We start from the raw sequence: 6,177 nt of genomic DNA on the forward strand, positions 1-6,177 counted from the left end.
AAGAGAGGTATCTTTTTGAAACACCCCTTCTAAATTCATGCTTGAAACGTCACAAAACGACACTTAACCAAATCGTCAAAATAAAAAAAAAAAAAAATTTGGGCATGACCCGTTCGCAATTTGAACAATCTCCCTGTTTATAATATATCAAAGTACTCAAATAATGACACCTTCAGAAAAACAACATACGAAAGACCATAACATTTAAACTACCGTTTCAAACATCAAGTCTAAGTTACTTAAGTATTCACAAACATCTAGTTAAGACATAAAACTTCAACACTACTAACTTTAACGAAAGCCTTTAACAATTAAGGTTACTACAAAAGCTTGCGGAAGCGCATCACGGGTGATCAAGGTGTGTTCGTATCCGAGCGACGCAATGACAATCATACGGGTGCTTTACCTACAATCATTCAACAAAATATATTAGTGTAGTACATATAACGTTCTCATCCTACCACAATACATATTCCCGAATTTACAAGATATCTTACCGATCGTTCTTACTACATCCCAATCATTCTAGTCAAATAAACACAACTATTTCATTCACTTCCAATAACCCGTTTAGTACGGATCAAGGAGAAAACTTCCATTAAATTCCTTCTCGTCCGAACCCGAACCGACCCAATCACTATGGACCGATACGGATTCCTACTTTCACGTTCTCATTTGAAACATTTACCTTAATTGAATATCATTTATCAAGGAAACAATATCAATAATTCACAACTAAACATGTAAGTAACGAACTTACCTCGGTCTTGGGCCTTTGTTTGTGATCCGGTACTAGCTCCTTCTTCTTTCGTTCCTACACATAATCATTCTTATTTAGATCATAGCCCTCACATTCTTAATCATACTTTCAAGTATCAATGCTACTCATATAACAATTGACAATACTTTAATTTCATCATACAAATCCATTCACAATGATTTATTCAGGCTACTTAGATTATCATTGAGGCATTTCATCAAACACCTAACATGCGTATTACTAATCAAGCCTTATGTACATGTATCTTATGCATAAATTCACTAGAATACATCATCTTTCACATAATCAACCACTCATGTTCAAATATTCATTCTACACAATATAATCTACCAATACTCTATCATTCATACAATTTTATTTGAAGATTTACTCAACTAATCAACAATCTATTCACTATCATGCTAGAACAAGTGGGTTTTTCCCAAAATCTTTAGCAAATCGAATTCATGCACAATATACCTTCTACATGATGATTCTAACTCACATGCAATCTAATTTCATACTAATTCACGAATTGGTATAAACCCTAGTTCATCAACAAACATCAAATTATGAGATTTTTTCTTACCTTATGTTCAAAACACTTGGATTAGAGAGTATTTAGACACTAGCATGCGATTTATGACTCTAATCCTTCACAATCTTGCTGAATTTTGGTGTTGATTGATGTAATTAGGGTTTCCCCCTTGTTCCTCCCTCCTGGTCGCGACTCACACCATCCAGAACATACTGGGTTTTAATTTTTTTCTTATCTTACATATTTCTAATGTTACACAATCAACCCTCAAGTTAGGTTTAATGATCTTTATAACCCATTCCATATTTTATAAACTTTCTTTAGATTTTTAATACAATTACCATAAGTAATCATATATAATACTTTTAAGTGTTGAGGCATTCTATTTTATAAATTATGGGATGTTACAAATCTACCCCCCTTAAAAGAGGTTTCGTCCCCGAAACCTTAATACGTACCAAAAAGAGACGGGTAGTGTTTTCGCATTTCATCTTCAGATTCCCAGGTTAAATCCGATCCTTTCCGATGCTGCCATTGCACTAAAATTTGCCGAATGGCCTTGTTTCGTAGATTCTTTACTTTGGAATCTTTGATAGCTACCGGCTTTTCAATATAATTCATTTTATCATCCAATTCAATGTCATCAAGTGACACATGCGCTGTATCGTCCGCGAGGCATCTTCTTAGTTGAGACACGTGAAACGTGTTATGGATTCCATCTAGAGCTGGAGGTAATTCTAGCCGGTATGCCACTTTACCAACACGAGCCACTATTCTGAACGGTCCGATGTACCGAGGACCCAATTTTCCCCGTTTGCGGAACCGTATTATACCCTTCCACGGCGAGACCTTTAAAAACACTCGATCTCCTTCTTGAAATTCGATAGGGCGCCTTCTTTTATCTGCATAGGATTTTTGCCTGTCTTGCGCCGCCTTCAGACGAGCCCGGACTTGATCAATCTTTTCATTCGTTATCGCCACAACATCTTTAGGCGCAAGTTCCCGTTGCCCGATTTCTCCCCAACATACAGGTGTTCTACACTTTCTACCGTACAACATTTCATATGGCGCCATTTTGATACTACTTTGATAACTGTTGTTGTACGCGAACTCTACCAACGGTAAATGGTTGTCCCAATTACCCCAAGGTCTATGACACAAGCCCGCAACATATCTACCAACGTTTGTATAGTTCTTTCCGACTGTCCATCCGTCTGCGGATGGTATGCGGTACTTAGTCGCAAGTTTGTGCCCACATCTTCGTGAAATTTTCGCCAAAAGCGAGACGTGAATCTTGTGTCACGATCCGACACAATAGACACGGGTACTCCGTGACGAGCAATTATTTCATTCATATAAATTTCTGCCAATTTTTCGGATGAAATAGATTCTCGTATGGGTAAGAAGTGAGCACTCTTTGTAAGTCGATCGACTATAACCCAAATAGCGTCGTGACCTCGTTTCGTTCTGGGAAGCTTTGTAACAAGATCCATGGTTATGTCTTCCCACTTCCAAATCAGTATCTCTAAAGATTGCAATTTACCATACGGTTTTTGGTGCTCCGCCTTCACTTGGGAACATGTCAAGCACTTAGCCACGTACTTAACAATGTCGCGTTTCATTCCAGGCCACCAATACCCTTTCTTTAAATCTTGATACATTTTTGTAGCTCCAGGGTGTACCGTATAACGAGATTTGTGAGCCTCTTCTAGCAATAATGATTTCACCTCGGATAACCAAGGTACCCAGATTCGGTCATACCTGGTCATGACGCCATCGGCATTCATTTTTAATTCCCCAATTAGGCCTTTCATTCTTTCCTTCTTCGGATCGCTATTTATGGATTTTATTTGGGCCTCTTTGATCGACTCCAAAAGTTTAGGGGTGACAGTCAACTTCATTGACTTAACTTGTATGGGTGATGGGTATTCCTTCCGGCTTAACGCATCTGCTACGACATTGGCCTTCCCCGGATGATAAAGGATTTCACAATCATAATCCTTAATTAATTCTAACCACCTTCATTGTCTCATATTCAAGTCTTTTTGTTCGAAGAAATACTTGAGACTTTTGTGATCCGAATATATGGTACATTTAGTTCCGTACAAATAATGTCGCCACAGTTTCAACGCGAATACTACTGCAGCCAACTCTAAATCGTGTGTTGGGTAGTTACTTTCATGTGGTTTAAGCTGCCTTGAAGCATATGCTATCACTTTACCCCGTTGCATTAAAACAGCCCCCAAGCCCTGATGTGAAGCATCAGTGTATACTACCAAGTCTTCTGAACCCTCGGGTAAGGTTAGAATTGGGGCGTCAGACAGCTTACTCTTCAAGGTTTGGAATGCCTTTTCTTGCTCAACTCCCCACACAAACTTCTCATTCTTCTTGGTTAGTCTGGTTAAAGGTAACGATATTTTGGAAAAATCCTGTATAAACCTTCGGTAATACCCAACCAAACCCAGAAAACTCCTCACTTCACTCGGGTTCTTAGGAGGAACCCAGTTCACAACAGCCTCTACTTTAGTTGGGTCTACCAAGACACCATCTTTATTAATGACGTGGCCAAGAAATTGCACCTCTCTAAGCCAGAAGGCACATTTGGAAAACTTAGCATATAACTTCTCTTTCCGAAGAATCTCTAACACTTCACGCAAATGATTTGCATGTTCGGCTCTACTACGAGAGTACACAAGGATATCATCTATAAACACTATAACAGACTTATCTAGCATGGGCCGACATACTCTATTCATCAGATCCATGAAAGCGGTCGGGGCGTTAGTCAGTCCGAATGGCATTACTAAAAACTCGTAATGCCCATATCGGGTCCTGAACGCAGTTTTCGCAACATCTTCTTCCCGTACCCGAAGTTGATGATACCCCGAACGCAAATCGATTTTTGAAAACCAACTTGCTCCTTGCAGTTGGTCAAAAAGATCATCTATTTGAGGTAAAGGGTATTTATTCTTCACGGTCAACTTGTTCAAATCTCGATAATCTATACACATGCGCATTGTGCCGTCTTTCTTTTTCACAAAGAGTACCGGGACTCCCCAAGGCGACACACTCGGGCGTACGAAACCCTTATCGAGTAATTCCTGTATCTGTGTCATTAGCTCTCGCATCTCAGCGGGAGCTAACCTATAGGGAGCTTTAGCCACTGGCTTGGCGCCCGGATTTAATTCGATTCGGAATTCCACCTCTCGTTCAGGTGGTAACCCCGGTAATTCGTCCGGAAACACATCCGCATACTCGTTCACTACTTCTACTCCTCCAATTTCGGGTACCTTCTGTCTTGTATCCACCACATAAGCCAAGTAGGCCCTTCCTTCATTTCTTGCGTGCTTAACCATTTCGACAATCGTGCATAGTTTTGTCTCTAGCTTTCTTTCTCCACGAATACTTATTCGAGCCCCACTAGGTGAGAATACATGAATGACTTTCGCCTCGCATCGAATTTCCGCGTGATAGCGGGATAACCAATCCATCCCTACAACTACTTTAAATTCCCCCAAAGTCATAGGAATGAGATCTATTTCAAATTCTTCGTTTTCTATGGTTATCTTACAATTCTTACAAACTTCACATAACAAATAACTTTTACTATCCACTACTTCTACTTCTAAGGGTACAGGCATTCGTCCCCTTCTAAAGGAAGGATAACACATAAGTTCGTCTGACACGAAAGACTTGCTAGCACCAGAATCGAATAACATATTCACGGGTATTTGGTTGATTAAGAAAATACCTGACACGACATTCGGTGAAACCTTGGCTTCCTCGGTAGTAATCTGAAACATTCTTCCCCGAGCCTTCTGATTTTCATTCTTCTTTTCATCTTTCTGTCCTTGTTGTTTAAGCTTTGGACATTCAGCTTTTACATGACCAGGAGTGAAGCAATTGAAACACGTCCTCACAGGACTAGGGCACTTAAAATAAGGATGTCCCTCCTGACCACAGTTGTAACACCCCTTCTTTCCCATCAAACATTCTCCAGTGTGAAGCTTACCACAAGTTTTGCATGGGGGAATACTACCTTTAGATCCTCCTTTAGTTCTAGTGTCGTGCTGCTTAGGCTTCTTGGATGGATTCGTAGTTGGTGGCTTTTCAGCAACTCTTTTCTCTCCTTTTTCCACTTGTCGCTTCAGTTCTATCTCCCTATCCCGGGCTAAATTGATAAGTTCGCTTAAAGTTTCACACTTCGAAGGGGTAATGAACTCCCTATACTCGGCCTTCAACATTCCATAATACCGATTTATCTTCATCCTTTCCGACTTGACGAAATCATCACAGAACTTTAACTTATCGAAGAATATGTTGGTAATTTCATCAATGGACTCATTCTGTTGGCGAAGATGCAAGAACTCATCTTGTATTCTATCAATTGCCGATTGCGGGCAATGATATTTTAGGAACAACTCTTTGAATTCCTGCCATGTTAAAGTTTGGAGTCTCACTTCCCCTATCTCTTTACTTTGGGTATCCCACCAATCTTTGGCTTGTTGCTGAAGTTGACCCGTAGCAAACATTACTTGATCTTCTTTCTCACATCGACTACGTACAAATACGGCTTCAATGTTTGCTATCCATCTTTGACACTTTACCGGATCCACCTCCCCATTGTATGAAAAGGGATTACATGCCATAAAATCCTTATATGTACACCTTCGTTCCTTGCTTTTAGTCCTGGACCCTTCAAGCATTTCTTTTAACTCCTCAATCTTGCTAGTCATCATCTCATCAACAACCCCCAAGACTCGGCTCTCGACTTCTTGAGCTAACTTGGGAAGGTTGGCATTCATCACTTTTTCTGCCGCTTCTATCATCTTATTATTGAATGCCTCTTGACGGGCTATTTCAGCATCATCTACATTAC

At 40.0% G+C, this 6,177-nt stretch overlaps 1 long non-coding RNA gene across 1 annotated transcript; it reads right to left on the reverse strand.

Moving 5' to 3' along the window:
* Positions 1 to 171: 171 nt before the first annotated feature.
* On the reverse strand, positions 172 to 1,515 carry LOC110928195. Its single transcript, XR_002586200.2, has 3 exons — positions 1,350 to 1,515; positions 761 to 814; positions 172 to 406 (listed from the first exon to the last, which is right to left on the reverse strand). It is a non-coding gene; the product is annotated as an uncharacterized LOC110928195 (long non-coding RNA).
* Positions 1,516 to 6,177: the final 4,662 nt, after the last annotated feature.

Source organism: Helianthus annuus, chromosome 3 (assembly GCF_002127325.2).
Source record: "Helianthus annuus cultivar XRQ/B chromosome 3, HanXRQr2.0-SUNRISE, whole genome shotgun sequence".
In the NCBI taxonomy this organism is placed as follows: Eukaryota; Viridiplantae; Streptophyta; class Magnoliopsida; order Asterales; family Asteraceae; genus Helianthus; species Helianthus annuus.